Raw genomic sequence first — 18,938 nt, forward strand, 5'->3', positions numbered from 1 at the left:
TATTCTTAATTAATTTCCAAACTTAGCTCTCTTCTTCTTTTCTTTCTTTTTTTTTTTTGAGACAGACAGAGTCTTGCTCTGTCCCCCAGGCTGGAGTGCAGTGGCATGATTTCGGCTCACTGTAACCTCTGCCTCCTGGGTTCAAGCTATTCTCCAGCCTCAGCCTCCCGAGTAGCTGGGACTACAGGCGCCTGCCACCATGCCCAGCTAATGCTTGTATTTTTAGTAAAGACGGGGTTTCACCATGTTGACCAGGCTGGTCTCGAACCCCTGGGATTACAGGCGTGAGACACCGTGCCTTGCCAAACTTACCTCTCTTCTACTTATTCGTGGTCTGATCTTGGTCTTTCCAATTAACATCACCAGAAGTTTTCTTCCTTTTACAGTGTTTGTTTTTAAGTTAATTGTATACTTTTACATTTATTTTCCTATGGATATACTGAAATTACTCAACTACATTTTAAACTTGTCAAGACCAGAGGTTACCCAATTTCATAGAAAAACAATTTTAGGGTGCATCTACTACAAATCTCTCTCTTTACAGATGAGTTGAGCCTTAGATAAATAAATGACATCACAATAAAAATTGCATATCTAGTTAATATTATTTTAAAATCCAAGTATCCTGATGGTCAGACTCATGTTCTTTCATGTACATATCCATATCAAATAATGTAAAATAAGATGATTAATAGTATTACTGTGTGAACATTAAATTATTGTACCAGATATAGACTTCTATAATACCATCTCTGCACCAGAAAAGTAACATCTGCAGTTTAAAAGTTTGACTTACCTCACTTCTGAGAACAACTATCAATGTTAGACAACTAACATTTGGTTGTTTGTTAATGTCATGGTTAATTAACACAACTGGTCTCAAGTAAAGTCCTTTATGGCTCTGGAAAAGTGTTAAAAATCACATATATTTTAAAAGTAATTGTCTTTCTAAACAAATAATTGCTTAAGTTATTGATAGTTGAGTGTATCCTACCTGTGGTCCATTTCCTCAGCTAGTTTTGAAAAGGTACACACAAGTCGTGCCCCTGGAGAAGCCTGACATAGATCATTCTAGAGTTACTCAGGAATTATTGAAGACCTTCTTTTTCTTTTTTTTTTTTGAGATGGAGTCTCGCCTCACTCTGTTGCCAGGCTGGAGTGCAGTGGCACCATCTCTGCTCACTGCAATCTCCGCCTCCCAGGTTCAAATGATTCTACTGCCTCAGCCTCCCGAGTAGCTGGGATGATAGGCATGCACCACCACACCCGGCTAATTTTTGTATTTTTAGTAGAGACGGGGTTTCACCATGTTGGCCAGGATGGTCTCGATCTCCTGACCTCGTGATCCACCAGCCTCAGCCTCCCAAAGTGCTGGGATTACAGGCGTGAGCCACCACGCCCGGCTGACACTTCTTTTTCAACCCCTCCTCCCTCCCGAATGTGCTGTCCTTCCTAGTTTCCTTCCTACCAACCTCACCAGACGCACCTCTGCCACTACCTATGAATGCATAAGTCATTGAAACACACAAAGCTGCTTATATATCACACTCTCTCAGGCTTCTGTCAAAGTTCTTTCTGGAATGTTGTTTGCCACCTATCCTTTAAAATTCTGTTCAGTTATCTGTTTTCTTTGAAACTCATTGAATCCTCTAGCTAAGCTAATAATTTCTCCTAGATTACCATCGAAACTTTTCCATTGATTTTTGTTGTGTATCCCAGTGATGAGGTACACAGATTTTATTTTATTTTATTTTATTTTATTTTGTTTTATTTTATTTTATTTGAGACAGAGTCTCGCTCTGTCACCCAGGCTGGAGTGCAGTGGCACGATCTTGGCTCACTGCAAGCTCCCCCCGCCCGGGTTCATGCCATTCTCCTGCCTCAGACTCCCCAGTAGCTGGGACTACAGGCGTCCGCCGCCACGCCCAGCTAATTTATTTTTGTATTTTTAGTAGAGACAGGGTTTCACTGTGTTAGCCAGGATGGTCTCACTCTCCTGACCTCATGATCCACCCGCCTCGGCCTTCCAAAGTGCTGGGATTACAGGCGTGAGCTACCACGCCTGACCGGTACAAAGATTTTATAATCACTACATCCTGGATTCTGATCTTTGTTCTAGCTCTAGTTAACTTTAAGGAACTGACTCTGCAGGCTTCCATTTCTTCATCTATACATTAGGGATAACCACAGTACCACCTTCGTAGGGCTACTGTGAGGATTTAACAAGACAACGCAGGCAAAGTGCTTAGCACATAGTGCAGGCCTTAGTAAAGGTCTCAATAAATATTAGCTATTATCGTCGTATTACAATACCAATCTGGTCTTTAAGGACATGTCTGGCACATACAATGTCTGGCAAATAAATGCTTAGAAAAGCTTTGTTGGAATGCATATTGATTAAATGACACTTATTTCGCATCCCTAAATGATAGCTGAAAACTTGATTTAGCAACACATACGGGGTTTAGAGATTGTTCTAAAATGTGGACTGGGGACTCCAGAATGGGAAAGTGAACAGTTTTTTCCCAAAAACCTCAAAATCATACAAATATCTCCAAGTCTTTACAACTCCATATTCAGTCACTACTTAAATATCTCCCTAGTTGATTTCTTACTCTTTAATTCTCCTGTCACTACAAGTTCAAGCCTTTAGTATCTTCATACCACGTCCCAAATAAAGTACAGGGGACAGGGAGTATTCAAAGTGATCCTTCAGGGTGAAGCAAGGAAATACTAAAGCTTCTATTTTCTTCTGCTTTTTTTCTTTTTTCTTTTCTTTTTTTTTTTTGAGACAAGTCTTTCTCTGTCACCCAAGCTGGAGTGCAGTGGCGTGACTCCATAGCTCACTGTAGCCCTCATTTTCTGGGCTCTAGTGATCCTCCCACCTCAGCCACCTAACTAGTTGGGACTACAGGCAGGCAACACCACACCTGGCAAGTTTTTAAAATTTTTAATAGACAAAGGTTTTTTCTGTGTTGCCTGGGTTAGTCTTGAATTCCTGAACTCAAGTGATCTTTCCTGCCTCAGCCTCCCAAAGTGCTGGGATTACAGGCACGAACTCCTGTGCCAGGCCTCTATTTTCATTTACTTATTTGAATTATTGTTACACAACAGTTCAGGCATACAAAAGAGCGTGGTTTATCCCTTCCAGATCCCATTCCCTTTTCTTCTTCCTTCAGGTAACCACCAACCTGAATTTCATGTTTATCATTTCCATATATGTTGCTTCTTTTTCAACACAGGAACACTCCTTTTTTAATCTGCCTAATGTGGCACCTAACTTTAAAAATATTTATGAGGCTGGGCGCGGTGGCTCACGCTTGTAATCCCAGCACTTTGGGAGACTGAAGCGGTCGGATCACCTGAGGTCGGAAGTTCGAGACCAGCCTGACCAAAAGGGAGAAAACCTACCTCTATTAAAAATACAAAGTCAGCTGGGCATGGTGGCTCATGCCCGTAATCCCAGCTGCTTGGGAGGCTGAGGCAAGAGAACTGCTTGAACCTGGGAGGCAGAGGTTGCAGTGAGCCGAGATCGCGCCATCACACTCCAGCCTGGGCAGCAAGAGCAGAATTCTCTGTCTCAAAATAAATAAATAAATAAATAAACAAATAGTATTTTTTGCATATTTTTGTAAACAACATGGATCGAGAGCTTTAGACTAATTACTGTCTTTTAAAAAATCTCCCTATATGGCAGTATAAATTGTGAGGCATAAATGAAAAGATAAGTCAGACTCTGGAACTGGAAAGATGAAGCAACACAATGCATAGACTTGCTGGTAGAGAGTGAAAAGACAGATCCAGTATCTTTAATTTTTTTACCTTTAATGTCTGACAATACTTTTAACTTTTATTTGGACTCAGTAATAGCAGAATAGCAGTGTAGCAGAAAATGAAGTTTGTGGTTTATCTTTCCCCAAGCCACACCAACCTCCAATACAATTATATTTCTCTAACTCAGGTCTACCCCAAGGAATTGCAGGAGCACCCACTCAAATGCCTTCCTTTTGGCTCTTTGGGGATGCCACAGTGATTCATTTGCATTCAAAATTGCTCATGCTGCTGTCTCTTCTGTACTTTGACATTGGCCTTTATCATCTCTGAGCTTCCTTTCATCAGACCTCTCCCATTGTTACAGCTCTAAAATCTGTCCTGATGCTCCTCTCCTGGGACATACGGCTCTGTGCTCATATCACCTCATGTTCTTCTTGTGGGATTAGCTGCTTCTATTGTAGGTGGGCTCCGGCCATCCCCAGCAGTTGTCCCAGGCTGTGTTGTAGGGGCCCAGGTTTTTATGGTTCTCTTCTGGTGGATAGAGCTGCAGCAGACACCATAAGTGCTTTGACCAGATCTGCTGGGATCACTTTCACTATTTCTGTGCTTCAGTGCTTTTTTTCCTCTGCTTCACAGCACCTGTATTTATTCTTTGGAGGACTGCTCTTGTGCGACTGGGGCTGTTTTGCCAGTAAGCACAGAGCTGGGAGTTTAGGTCCCCTGGGGCAGCTCTTAACCAATGACTGCCAGATGATGGAGTAAGAAGACCCAGCTCCCTTGCTTCAGGTCAGGAAAACTCTGAGGTGTAATTTACATTTCAGATCTTCCTGAGGGAGAAAGCCAGTCTCAACTTTGTTTGCCTTTTTCCTCTTTCCTGGGAATGACTAAAACATCATGAAAAACTATCAGATTAGCAATATGGGAACAGCAATGGAACAGAAGGCATGTTATACACGTGAGGCCACTTTGGGCTCCAGACTGGAGGTGGGAGGCCAGTTGTTAACCTTGGAGCCGGGTCATCAGGGCTGGCCTGTCTTTGAGAATAAGCTCCAAAATGCTGATTTTGAAGGGTGGCAAGCTAGTCTTGCTTCAGTTAGGTTAACCCTGGGAATACAGTATGGCTAATTTTTCAGGTGACTTTAAATGGGAGAGGAATAAAGAGAGCAAAGCCAGGAACTCACCTGATCTGAGCTTAACAAGGTGCAAAACACAGAGGTGGAGTGGAGAAATTTGTTTTGTTGTTGTTGTGATTGTGGTTTCTAGAGACAGGGCCTTGCTCTGTCACCCAGGCTGTAGTGTAGTAGCATAATCATAGCTCACTGCAGCCTCAAACTTCTGGGTTTCTAGGCTCCAGTGATCCTCTCGCCTCAGTCTCCTTAGTAGCTAGGACTACAGGAAGGTACCATCATGTCCAGCTAATTTTTTAAATTTTTGTAGAGATGAGGCCTCACTATGTTGCCCAACCTGGTCTTGAACTTCCAGCCTGAGGTGATCCTCCCACCTTGGCCTCCCAAATTGCTGGGATTATAATGATCTACTGGGCCCAGAGAGGAGAGAAAGTTTTAAACTATAGGACATGATCCATGTCCTAAAGTAGCTTACATTCTGGTTGTGAAAGGCTAGAAATCAATGTGTAAAAAGATAACCCTACAAAGCAATTTATAAGTGCAAAATAAATGGCAGAAATGAGAAACATTTCATTTATATATATGAAATTAGATGTGAAACATATTGAGGCAATGAATAGAAGGAAGAAATTGAAACTTTAAAATTATACTTATATTATGTATTTCTTAATTTGCTACAGTGACTATCTCATGACTGAAGTATGAGTTGGAGGTATATTACAATGTTAAACTAGTAATATTTATTTTTAATCAAATTCTTAATACTTCCAGAGAAAATCTAATTCTAAAGATAAGTGTGCATGTAATGGCTTTCGATCACTTCTTAGATGAGTGGCTTATTTTAGAAAACAGTTTCTTAATTTCACAATGTATGTCATAGTAAGACAAAGTAACAGATTAATGAATAGTAGAACATACTAGAATACACTGAGTGTATTCTATAATGTTTGGGTTTTGAGAGATATTGAAGAAAGGAACATCTGCATCTTGCAAAAGTAATTTCCTTTTATGAGGAGGCATCATATTTTCAGCGTAATATATCTGTATTTTAACTCATGGGAGAATTAGCTCTGTGATTTCTGTCTAGTAGCTAAAGCATTCTGAGCCTCAATTTCATCATCTGTTAAGGGAAAGAAGTGTAATATCTAGCTGATTGCACTTTGTGAGAATAAAGTGATGTATAAATATTTTATGCTTTATAAATACCTAAAGCATTGCTATTTTTAATTCATAGAATGATGAAAACTGAATTCTGCTCTTTTATCTTCACTGTGATAACTGTAATAAATAAATATTTTCACAGATGTTTAACCTTTCATTTAAAGTAAGCATTGAAAATATTTCCCCTAGTTTTGCTTTTGACATTATTCCACTTTGTGATTGTCGTAGGTAATAACATCTTATGAAATAGAAGAACAAAGGCCAGATATATAGATTCACGTCTTTATCCCATGCTTTGGGAGACTGAGGTTGGAGGATTGCTTGAGGACAGGAATTTGAGACCAGCCTGGGCAACATAGTGACACTTTGTCTCTAAAAAAATTAAAAATAATTAGCCACACATGGTGGCATATGCCTGTAGTCCTAGTTAGTTGAAAGAATTGCTTGAGCCAGGAATTTGAGGTTACAGTGAGCTGTGATTGTGCCACTGCACTCCAGCCTGGGTGACAGAAACAGTATCACTAAAAAAAATAGAGGACACAGTATTGGCTTAAAATGCCCAGATTTCAGGCCGGTTTTTTTTTTTTTTTTTTCCATGTAAAATGTCCAGTGATCTTGGACAAGTCTCTTAACATCTTCATCTAATTCAGAGTTTTATTGTGAATCCTCCATGAAATAATGCATGAAAGGTACTTTGTAAAATAAGTGCTGGGTAAATGTAAGGAAATATCATTAAAGTACATTATGCCTTGTGACATCTGTAGCCTGTTGCTCATCTTTCGTTTGTATATCTAGTGTACTGATGTTTGGTGATCCATGAGTAGTTCTTCAAAAAACATTTATTGTGCTTCTACTATATATCTGCACTCTGCCAGTCATTGGAGATGTAGCAATGAACAAAACGGACGTGGTCCCTACCTTCATAGAGCCTATGATTTAGAGGAGAAACAAATAGTAAACAATCACTCAACTAACTATGCAATTGCAATTGCGATAAGTACAGGGAAAGAAATGTACAGGGTCATTTGAGTACATAGGCTGGAGAGAGAATTCTCAATGGGTCTTTCACATTCCTTCACAACTTTCAAACAGACTGATTACCCTTTGCTCTGGACTACCTTTTTAAAGGAAGTTTGCATAGCAAACAGCATTGGAAAATAGCATCAACCTTGAGAGCAAAGCACAAGGATGCTTACTGCCCATATAAGAAACTTGGGCTCCCTAAGCTCAGGGTTTCTCTTCTGTCATGCACCTTATTGTGTGTGCGGCTTCCATCGGGAGCCATCTGTGTTGTCCCATGAGACATGGGAATGAGAGAAACTAATGCAAATACACTGATGCTCTTGATGTTTGATGTGCCATGAGTAATAAAATCCTTTGCCTTTAAATCTGGAGTCTTATGTTTTCTGCTAGCATCCATGAAACTATAGCAAGCTAACTTGCTAGTTTGAAAGTAGGATAGAATCATAGACCTATTATAAAAGGGGATCAATTATAGGAAGTGGCCTCAGATTTAGCCTCCCTCCAGTTCTTTTTTTTTTTTTTCCTTTGGATATATGGTCTTGTTCTGTTGCCCAAGTTAGAGTATAGTGACATGATTACAGCTCATTACATCCTTGAACTCCTGGGCTCAAGTGATCCTCCCCAATCGGACTCCCGAATACCTAGGATTACAGGCATGTACCACCATGCCTGGCTAATTAAAAAAAAAATTTTATAGGGGTGGAGTCTCACTGTGTTGCCCAGCCTAGTCTTGAACTCCTAGCCTCAAACCATTCTCCCACTATAGACTCACAAAGTGCTGGGAATACAGGTGTAAGCCACACACCTGGCCAAATATTTTTTCTGGATGTGTTCCCTTCTTTGCTAGGTGCATAGGCATCATCTGGTGTCTCCCTCTCTCGTTTTCTTGGAAATTCCTTTAGTATCCTGTGTTAAATCCTCTTGAGATTTCCTATTTATTTTCAGCATCCAGTGACTTCTTCTCTCTTGGTCTACTCATATTTGTAGAACATATTGTCCAAAAGCTTCCTGAGAAAAATATCCAGGAGGTCAATTTTTGTAACTGCACATATCTGAAAACGTCTTTATTTGACCGTTACGTTTCGTTGATAGTTTGGATGGGCATAGAATTCTAGATTGGAATTAACTTTCGTTCAGAATTTTGAAGACTGCTTCATTGTCTCTAGAATTTTTTTGGTAAGTTCCTGTCAGGAAGCCAAATGGAAGAGACGTATAGGGAAGGTATGTGTGACGAGGTGTAGGACTTTCATGCCCTCTCTGGAAATATCACCCTTCCAGCACCTCCATGTGTTCATTGGCCATTGCTGATTGACTCAATCTCTAGTCCCTTTTCCCTCCCTGGAGGTGGGGCTGAAAGTTCTGACCCTCTGGCCACATGGTTGTTGGTTTCTTTGACCACCAGCCCCATCCTCCCAGAGGTACCTACTTAACGTAAACTCAGGTATGGTTGAAAGGAACTTATTACAAATGAAATTATGAAAAAAACCTTTCACTCCTATCACTGAGGAAATTCCAAGGGTTTTAGAAGCTCTGTGCCAGGAACTGGGGATGAAGACAGAATATACGTTTCTTATTATCACACATCACAGTATCAGAGACCTGTGGGTCCTTCCATTCGGAAAATCATGTTTTTCTGTTTTGAAAAAATTTCTTAAATTATTTCATTGATGACTTGCAGTCTTCCTCTTTCCCTGTTTTGTTTTGTTTGGTTTGATTTGGTTGTTTTTTTCCACCCTGAAACTTCAGTTGTTTGAATATTCTTTCTCCTGGATTGGTGCTCTAATTTTAAAAAATGTTTATCATTCTTATATTTAATGTATCTTTGTTTTGGTTCTACTTTTTAATGGTCCTGACTAACCCTACTACTGAGTTTTTCCTGTTATTTGTTATTGACTCATGCTTATGAGTGTTTGATTAAATAGTTGAATTTTACCTTAGGATGGTAGGAATGGGCCATTTTATGATTTTCACATTGCTTTGGTCAGAAATTGCATAGCATAGAAGACTCTCCTAATCTGAAAGTCCTGGCTAGGAGTATTTCAGAAGCCAAGTAGAGAAAGAGGGAAAGCTGTCTCAGCATCCACTATCCACATGTTCCCTTAAGTCCTGTTTTTGGTGTAAGATTTTAATCCTCAACTATGTTTGGTATCCACCGGTCCAGAATCCATTTATTTTACCCTCTCCAAAGAATACACTTCACCCCAGCCCAGGTGCAGAAGGGACAAGTTGCTCAGCCGCACAGAGGAGATGGCGAAGGTTGCTGTGAGCTGAGATTGCGCCACTGCACTCCAGCCTGGAAGACTCCATCTCAAAAAAAAAATTTTTTTTTAAGTTAACAAGCACACACAAAAAAAAGTGGAAAAAAGAGAAGGAGACAAGAGCGCCCAAAACATTGAGGCCAGAGAGCAGCTGGAGGGTTGCGGCCATCTTGGAGACCTCAAAAAGCCAAATCCTAATCTGGTGATGGTGAAAGCCAAGAACCAGCCTGATTTGTAACCACAGAATCCCCAAAGGTCCATGACATGATAGTAACTGAATAGGAGGTTGTAGGTAGAGTTGGTGAACAGAATACGTGTCTGATTTTTTTTCTTCACTAAACCCTCTAGAAATAATTTTTTTGGCCAGGTGCGGTGGCTCATGCCTGTAATTCCAGCACTTTGAGGCCCAAGTGGGCAGATCATCTGAGATCAGGAGTTCGAGACCAGCCTGGTCAACATGGCAAAACACCGTCTCTACTAAAATTACAAAGCTTAGCCAGGCATGGTGGCACATACCTGTAATCCCAGGCAATTCTCCTGCCTCAGCCTCCCAAGTAACTGGGCTTCAAAGTGCAGTTACTATACTGCAGCTGGAAAGAACATCCTGTTTTTGTTTCATGGATGCATGGATGCACAATCTATCACAGTGAGAATATTATTGAGAAGTTTTTGGGGTTTTGTGTTTTTTTCTAAAACATTATTTTTCAAAATACAAATCTGATAGTGTCACTCTCTCCACCCTACTTCTATTTCAGCAGCTTCTTTTCTAATGCTTTTAGATAAAGATCAAATTCCTAAGCATGAGTTCCAAAACCATATGGGGGGACAAATTTGTGGTGAAATAGATATATATTTTTGCAGCACAGTGTTGCTTGTTTCAAAGTCAAATTGAATTTGAGTAGGCAAGCATTGTACTCTCCATTTGACCATTGGTTTTGCAGCCCCATCTTGTTGAATACATGGTCATTTTACACATTATCTCTCCAGGCATTTAGGTACTCAAATCATTCACCTCTGCCTTGCAGGTTTTGGTGTCACCAGGTCATCTTTTACTACATTCCCTCATTCTCTCAGCTCCATCACTGGACTTCTTTTGCTTCTTTGTAAGCCCCTTGATCACTGGATGATATAGTCAAGTTAAACTACTTGATGCTTTCTAGGCAGCAATAAAATATTTTCATTATTTGAGTTTTGCAAATGAAAGCAAAAAACAAAACTAACCTTAGAACACAAAGAAAATATAAAACAACACAATGATTTGCCTGGTTCTTTATTAGGTATCCACGTTGTTGTTGGGAGTACAGCAATGATAAGCAAACAAATCCTCCAAAAAGCAATATAGTAAAACAGTAATATCAGAATGTGAAGATATGTCCTCTAAACACTTTGATACTTACACCCATTACACCTGGATATTCTGAAGAATAAAAATGGAAGGTAGAAATGTTGGAGGCCTAAATAATTGGAAATATGATTTGGGAGTTTGATTCTCTTCAGTGATAAATATTTAAGATAACCACACTGCAATTGTTATAGTGTCCTTGATGGATTAGATATCCTAAAATTACAGATCCTTTACTCAATTGTTGAACATGAAAGTAAACATTCGTCTTGTATAAACAAATTCTAATTCTAGTAGGCACCCTCAACAAGATAGTCATTTAATTCCAGATTAAATCACATTACACTATTAATATTATAATTCTGCCATATTGCATAACCCTAACTTTAATAAATGATAAAACTTAAAACAATTCACACACACAAACATGATTATCACATACTTATTAACAAACGTAACAAATTTGAAACATGATATATAAAAATAGGCTCTGTAATTAGTAACTGTAACCAGTACCTCCAAATTAGGCAAATTTTTATCCAAATGAACTTTTGAAGAGAACCATTCATGATGCTTGTGAATCATAATATTCCTCTTTACTTTCCCTTCTAAACATCAGTGAAACTGGTTATTTGCACCACAAACATTTGGGACTTTAAGGGACAGTATTCTAAACTCCTAAAAGAGCCTCATTTATAGGTAACTATATCCCGTTGAGAAAGAATACATTTACTGTACCAGTGATTAAAACAGAAGGTAGGTTTTCTTTATTTTACAATTGCTTATTACCTAAAAGACTGCCTTCTGCCCTCCTTTAAAAAAGATAAAAAGTAGGAGGAGCAAGAAAAATAATGTACAATGCTAAATATATTTTTTGTTTGTCTTCATGGTTGACAAATATTCACTACGACAAAATAAATTTAATTTCTGTGCTAGCTATAATTTTTAGTTATAAAGAACAAAGATAAACTCAAGTTACCTTGATTCTGAAGTATTTATTACAAGGAAATGGGGGAATTAAGGAAGATGGGGGTCTCAGTCAGGTGATGAGGTATCAAGGACAGGAACTCCTCCATCTCTGAGCAGAAAAATAGGAACCTAATTGTGCCTGAGTTTCCTGGAGAACAGACTCCTTCTGGACTTGCAAGATCATTCCAGACAGGCTCACGGCAGCTCTAGGTTATCTGTTCACCCTGGCAGTCCCTACGCTGCTGAGCCATTAACATGACTCAACTCCTTCCTGGACCTGCTGCTACCCCTTCCAAAACTGTAAATTAATTAACTTACTTCTACTCCCCTCTGCCCAGCCCCTTCTCAGTTGTCTGGAAAAGCAAAAATAAATAAAAAAGATAAACCAGATGAAATGTGGTTGGAGGGAGGTAAGTACCACTCAACTGGTCTCCTGTTCATTCGAGAGGCTTCTTGGTTACTCAAGGGTTTTGCTCCCTCAGGCTCTCTGCTGGTTCATGACTTTCTGTGTCTCCATTTCAAACGTGGAATAAGGAGAATCTGATTGGCAGAGTCAGTACCTGTCATCTCTGCTGGGCAAAGATCTCATTCTATATGGCCTCATAGTCTACTCTTAGGTGCCATTTTCTTATTAAATGATTAATAAATGGTACTTATTATGAAGTGACATTCTGAAAATATTTTTGATATTGAAAATATGTCTTTATACTTTAGAAGCTTGGAAACTACCATGCTATAGCATAGTATTTCATTGTTGGTAATCTGTATCTCTGATGATCTGAAGGTTAAAATCATCTCTGGAGACAAATCAATTCTGTGCTTCTTCAAATCAATTGTATTCTGTTTATTAGAATCTAATTGATAATATATAACATTTTCCTTTCATTGATAAGTGATTACAGTGATTTTCATCTTGGGAAACATTAATAATTCTACAGTCCTTGTTTTTAAAACACAGATGCATATTTAAAAAAACAGACTTTATATTTTAGAGTAGTTTTAGGTTCATAGAAAAATTGAATAGATGATATATTTTTCATATATCTTGCTCCCCCACACATATATAGATTTTCCATTATCAACATCCCACTAGAGTGGTACATTTGTCACAAATGATGAACCTACATGTACACATCATTATCACTAGAATTCATAGTTTACATGAAGGTTCACCCATTATGCAAATGGACAAATGTATAATGATGTATATCTACCACTATAGTATCATACAGAGTAAAGCAACAGGAACCCTAAAAATCCTCTGTGCTCTATCTATCCATCCCTTGCTCCCACTTATCTCTGGCAAGCACTGATTTTTTTTTTTTTTTTTTTTTTTTTTTTTGCTGTCTTCAAGTTTTACCTTCACCAGAATGGCATGTAGTTGAAATTATACAGTGTGTAGCCTTTTCAAACTGGCTTATTTTACTTAGTAATATTTATGTAAGTTTCCTCTATGTCTTTTCATGGCTTGATATCTCATTCTCTTTTAGCACTGAATCATATTCCATTGTCTGGTTGTACCACAGTTTATTTATCCATTCACCTACTGGGGGTATCTTGGTTGCTTCCAAGTTTTGGCAATTATGAGTAAAGCTGCTATAAACATCTGTGTGCAGGTTTTTGTGTAGGCATAAGTTTTCAGCTTCTTTGGGTAAACACCAAGGAGTGTGATTACTGGATCATATGGTAACAATATGTTTAATTTTATAAGAAACTGGCAAACTGTCTTCCAAAGTGGCTGTACCAATTCACATTCCTACCAGCAATGAGTAAGTGTTCTTGTGGCTCTACATCCTTACCAGTATTTGGTATTGTCAGTGTTCTGGATTTTGGCCATCGTAACAGGTAAGTGGTGGTATCTCATTGTTTTAATTTGCATTTCTCATATGATGTGGAGCATCTTTTCATATGCTTATTTGTCGTCTGTATGTCTTCTTTAGTGATGTGTCTTTTAAGGTCTTTGGTTCTTTATTTTTTAAGAGGCGAGGTCTCACTCTGTCACCCAGGCTAGAGTGCAGTGGCACAATCATATCTCACTGGAGCCTTAAACTCCTGGGCTCAAATGATCCTCCTGCCTAAGCCTCCTGAGTAGCTGGGACTACAGGCATGTGCTACCACATTGGACTAATTTTTTATTTTTTGTAGAGATGGGGTCTCACTATGTTGCCCAGGCTGACCTCAAATTCCAGGTCTCAAGCAGTCCTCCCTCTCTAAGGCTGGGATCACAGGCATGAGCTACCACATCTGGCTTTTGGCTCGTTTTTTAATTGTTGCGGTATTTGGGTTCTTACTGCTGAGTTTGAGGCTTATTTTTCAAAATACAAGTCTAATAATTCTTTTGTTTTCTGGAACAATTGTATTAAAGTAACTTATAAGATGATGACTCTCCTAAATAAATCCAGTGCTCGTGGGAGGGAAGGATAGCCCAATGAAATATAAGAAATTATATGACACATTTTAGTCAAGTTTGATTTTCTCTTGCCTCTAGCCATTCCTTTCCTATAGCTAGAGGATTCTTGGGTTTCACTTTTTTTTTTTTTTTGAGATGGAGTCTCGCTCTGTCGCCCAGGCTGGAGTGCGGTGGCATGATCTCGGCTCATTGCAAGCTCCACTTCCTGAGTTCATGTCATTCTCCTGCCTCAGCCTCCCAAGTAGCTGGGACTACAGGTGCCTGCCATCATGCTATTTTTTTTGTATTTTTAGTAGAGACGGGGCTTCAAAGTGTTAGCCAGGATGGTCTTGATCTCCTGACCTTGTGATCCTCCCGCCTCAGCCTCCCAAAGTGCTGGGATTACAGGTGTAAGCCACCGTGCCCAGCTGGGTTTCATTTTTACTTCTCCTGTAGAGGTGGTAATGAGCATGAAAGAAAGCAGAAAAAAAAAATACTTACATACTTATATAATTTAAGATGTGTAACGCTTGGAATATTTCAGCTTCCTACTTAAGCAAAATACTAAATTCATTTTTGTTAATTTTAGTGAAAAAATAAGAAAGAGTATATTAAGAAGTCAAGAAACCTGTATTGGTGCCAGATTAAACATTGCAAATCAAGGCAATGGCTCCACCGAGGTGATGTATCTTCCAGTTTTGATGTTTAATGGGGACTGATGTATAATGGGGACTGATCTGGAAACCGAAATAGTGGTTAGCCTGGAATGGCTCAGGATAATTTATTGTAACTCAAATTTGTATTCAAACTAAGCAGGCAACTCTGGCAGATCTAAGATGGGAACAAAAGACTACGTTTCAACCCTTATAAGTCATAGAGAGGGTTATATTCATAAAAATTATCTTGCATTTTGCTGTGCTTGTTGATACATGTAAAATCCAGTTGTGAGGTAAACAGGGGATTTTGAGAGAATTGAGATTCTATGTAAACAAAACTTATATGCGTATTTTTGACTGCTAATTCAGAATTGTTTTTGTGAGTGTTCAGAGCCTACTAGGAGATGAGAAAGGTCTTCTGAGGCTTCCTCTGGCTGGGCTGGAGGAGGCTGGGAGCCTGGGGTGTGGTACACTGAGGTAGTAGAGGGGAAAGAAGCGCGAACAGAAACAGGAAAAGGCAGAGCTCTTTCCCCCACCCTCTGTGGCTTACAGAAAAGGGAAACTGGACCCAGCAAGTGCAACTGCAGGAGAACCAGCATGTCAGTGGTTAGATAAGCCCTCACACTAGCGCAAGCAGAAGTGCCAGCAGCCTGAAGGGGTTTTAACCCTAGGTTGAGCAACGTAGATCTTAGAAAGCCATGCCCAAGCCCTGGGAAAGGTGTCTGTACCCAAATTCAAAATGTAGGGTGGTGGAACATTGGAAGCAAGATGATAAGTAACATGAATTGCTGGTCAAGCATCTGAGAAAAGAGCCCTCAGTTGTATTTTAGAGTTTATTTTTAAGAAGGGTTTGCTCTAAAAGTACTATAGGAGAAATAAACAGGTAACTAGAGGGGAGCACTGAGGGTAGCCATGGAAAGTCCTTCTGAGGAGTGCCAGTTAAGCTGAGGCCCGATGGATGAAATGAGCCAGACAAGTTATGGGGATAGGAGGCAGGAAGAGGGAAAGAAATGCAAAGAGGGAAAGAAATGGGTCACATTCTGGATTCCACTCTAACAGTTCCAAATCACTTTCCTGAATAGCTTACTGTATAAGTGGAAAGGTGACTAGTTATAGGAGTGTTACATGTTGGAGAAATGGGTAGGATTCAGTTTACGTGGACCAAAACATGCAATAAGATCACTTCGGACCTCATTTTTATCATCATTCAATGATGCTTTCTTATGCCTCATTTTGCTTGATTTCTACCAAATACATTTCTGTCAACACGTAAGACATTTTTTCATATGTTGCCCAGGCTGGTCTTGAATTCCTGGGCTCAAACCATCCTCCTGCCTCAGCCTCCCAAGGTGTTGGGATTACAGGCATAAACCACAGCACTTGGCCTGTCCTACATTTCTAGCTGTTTATAAAACAGCTCTACCTGGATGTAATAGGCTTACTTTCCAAAACAGACGACAAAATTCATGTTCCTTTCAGTGTGGATTCTCTTCCTGACTTCCCCATTTGTGTTGGCGACTCCTATTGTCCTAGTGATGAAAATCTCAAAACTTTGTAATGGCCAGGCGTGGTAGCTCATGCCTGTAATCCCAGCACTTTGGGAGGCAGAAGTGAGAGGATCACTTGAGCCTAGGAATCTGAGACCATCCTGGGCAACATAGCAAGACCCTGCCTCTATTTTTAATGTAAAAACAAAAATACTTTATAGAACGTTTGCTTCCTCACCCCACTGGAGATTCAAATTCTGATGCAAATCATTGTGGAGTCTCTCAGAGTCATTTTTTCCTTCCTATTTTTACTGTTAACACTCATACTTTTTGTCCTCCTTAGTTTTCACATAGATGATTTCAAATGTCTCCTATTAGAATTTTCACTGTATAGACACTCTCTTCCCTCTTTGTTCCTTTGCCAGGCTGTTTAAGAATCTACGTGATTTCTATATGGTCTATTGGCTTAAGAGAAAAAAATTTTAAATAAGATCTAGTAATTAGTTCCATCTGCTAAACAGTTTTCTCGTTCACTTTTCTCCAAACTGCATTCTCTGTTCATGTTATATTTGACATGCTTTGTGACATTGCCAGGATTCCTTCCATTTCCAAAAAAAAAAGAAAGAAAGAAAGAAAAAAGAAAAAAAATCCCCTCTCAATCTCAAGTGAAAGCCCTTTGGACCAGTTGTTCTCAAATGTTAGTGCATACTGAAATCACCCGGAGGGCTTGTGAAAGCAGATTGCCAGGCTCAACCCAGAGTTTCCAATTCAGTAGAGGGTCAATAATTTGCGTTTCTAACAAGTTCTCAGATGGTGCTGATGCTGCTAGTCAGGGACCGCCCTTTGAGAATCACTGATTTAGACCGGTATGTCTCAGCCCCGAGTTCCAAATTAGGATCACCTGGTGTAGGGTGTAGTGGATGCTGAGACTCTGCCCAGACCTCCCTCCCAGGACTAAGATGCTCATTTCCCCCAGTGGCTGGGTGTGTTGGTTGCTGATGGCTCCAGCCATCTTCTCTAAGGACTACCCTTGTATATATCCTCTATATCATGCCCCCCAGTTTGAGATTCAAAAAACAAACATCCACAGTTCTTCAGAACATTCTGCTGTGTCCCTTCCCAGTTAAGTCACTAAAAGATGACTGTTGATTGCCATAAATTAGTTTTACCTATGTTCTTAAAATTTTAACAATTGAGTTACTCAGTATGTACTCTTTTGTCTTCTCTCTCTCAATAAAGTGCCTATGAGATTCATCTATCTTGTTCCATGTGTTAGTAGTTCATAATTTTTATTGTGGTCTAGTATCCCCTTGTATCAATGTACTACAATTTATCCATTCTTCTATTGAGGGACATTTGTGTTGTTTCCAGTTGTTGGATATATGCATTGTCAATCTCCTCAATCAGTCTATGGCTTGTCTTTTCACTTTCCTGGTGATGTCTTAATTTTAATTAAGTTAAACTTAGTTTTTTCTTTTATGGTTATCTTTTGTCTCTTCAAGAACTCTTTTCCTACACCTGAGACTTTAAAAGATACGGATGGTCAGGACTCACTCAAACCAATTAAATCAGGATTATGGTCATTTTTTAAAAAAGCTTCTCAGGTGATTCTAAAGTGTAACTAGATTTGAGAACCAGAAGACTCAGACTGTGAGCTTCTTAAGGGTAGAAATTGTGACTGCTTGTTTATACAGCTCAGGACTCAATGCTGGACACAGTGGTGCTTCATAATCACTGGGTGATTTTTGATGAATTTAATTCCTCTTTCCAAGATCATCTCAAATTCCATCTTTTCTACGAATCCTTCTTCACGTTATTACCAATAGTCTTATTCTCAGAATATTTTTCCCTAAAAGTGTTTCTCAATTGCTGTATTAGTCTATTTTCACACTATTATAGAGAACTACCTAAGACTGGGTAACTTATAAAGAAAAGAGGTCTAATTGACTCACAGTTCCACCTGGCTGGAGAGGCCTCAGGAAACTTACAATCATGGCGGAAGCCAAAGGGGAAGCACGACACGTCTTACATGGCACAGGAGCGAGAGTGCAAAGTGGGAGGTGCCACACATTTTTAAACCATCAGATCTTGTGAGAACTCACTCATGACCCATCACTAGGGATATGGTACTAAACAATTAGAAACAACCCCCATGATCTAATCACTTCCTACCAGGCCCCACCTTCAACAGGTAGGGATTACATTTGAGATGAGATTTGTGTGGGGAGGTAGAGCCAAACCATATCAATTGCTTTAAGTATTTACACCTTCTCTCCCCAACCAATTTGCAAAAACTGTTAGGATAAAGAATGTTTAGGGGAAGCCCTTATTGTCTCTTTCTCTTGTTTCTATGAGGAGATTTGGCTCCAATCTCTGGAAGGAACAGTATCTTTGTCCATTTAGACTGCTATAACAAAGTACCATGAACTGGGTAGCTTATAAACAACAGAAATTTGTTTCTCACACAATTAGAAGCTAAGAAGTCCAAGATCAAGACACCTGCAGATTTGGGTTTTGGCAAGGGCTTTCTGCTTCATAGATGGTGTCTTCTTGCTGTGTCTTTATGCTGTGGAAGGGGCTATATAGCTCTCTGGGGTCTCTTCTATAAGTACATTAATCTCAATCACGAAGACTTCCCCCTCATGATGTACTTTCCTCCTACAGGCCCCACCTCTTAAATATCATACCTTTGGGGTTAGGATTTTAACACATGAATTTTGGGGAAACACAAACATTCACACCATAGTAAGCC

This window comes from Macaca thibetana, chromosome 3 (assembly GCF_024542745.1).
Source record: "Macaca thibetana thibetana isolate TM-01 chromosome 3, ASM2454274v1, whole genome shotgun sequence".
Classification (NCBI taxonomy): Eukaryota; Metazoa; Chordata; class Mammalia; order Primates; family Cercopithecidae; genus Macaca; species Macaca thibetana.